A 525-nucleotide genomic window follows, 5' to 3' on the forward strand; every position below is an offset into this window, starting at 1 on the left:
TATTATATATATTAATTAACTCATATTTTATCGTTTTCGTTCGTATTCCCACTGAATTTTCATGAAATACACCGGCGGATGCAGCTGGTGTTCGCACCCAGTCTAGCGCTTTCTGAACACGACCAGGTGGCGCAGCAACACACCCAGACTGAACCTTCGTGGATTCATCTTCATATTCCCTTGTAAATGTATTTTTAAATGTATTATACACCAGTTTCATTGATTCTTAGTGCTGGGCCCAGTAGAGTATACACTGAAAGCTACATTTTACTATGTTCCTCTTGTAGCTGGAGAACAGAAACTGCAGCTATATAAACCCTTTCCGTTAGAAGAACAACAACCCTCAGTACCGCCACTCCTGGGGTTATTTCAGCTTAGCTAGTCAAATATAGGGTTTAGGGTTTAGGGTTTGGGGCGAGCTGCCAGACGAGCAACTGTTGAAAATTAGCGGCTCATAAAAATATATCTGTATAATGCATATATATAGTTAGCTACATATACCTATTTATGTATCCTTATATATGG

The sequence above is a fragment of the Eimeria mitis genome, genomic scaffold (assembly GCF_000499745.2).
Source record: "Eimeria mitis Houghton genomic scaffold, Emh_scaff1462, whole genome shotgun sequence".
NCBI lineage: Eukaryota > Apicomplexa > Conoidasida > Eucoccidiorida > Eimeriidae > Eimeria > Eimeria mitis.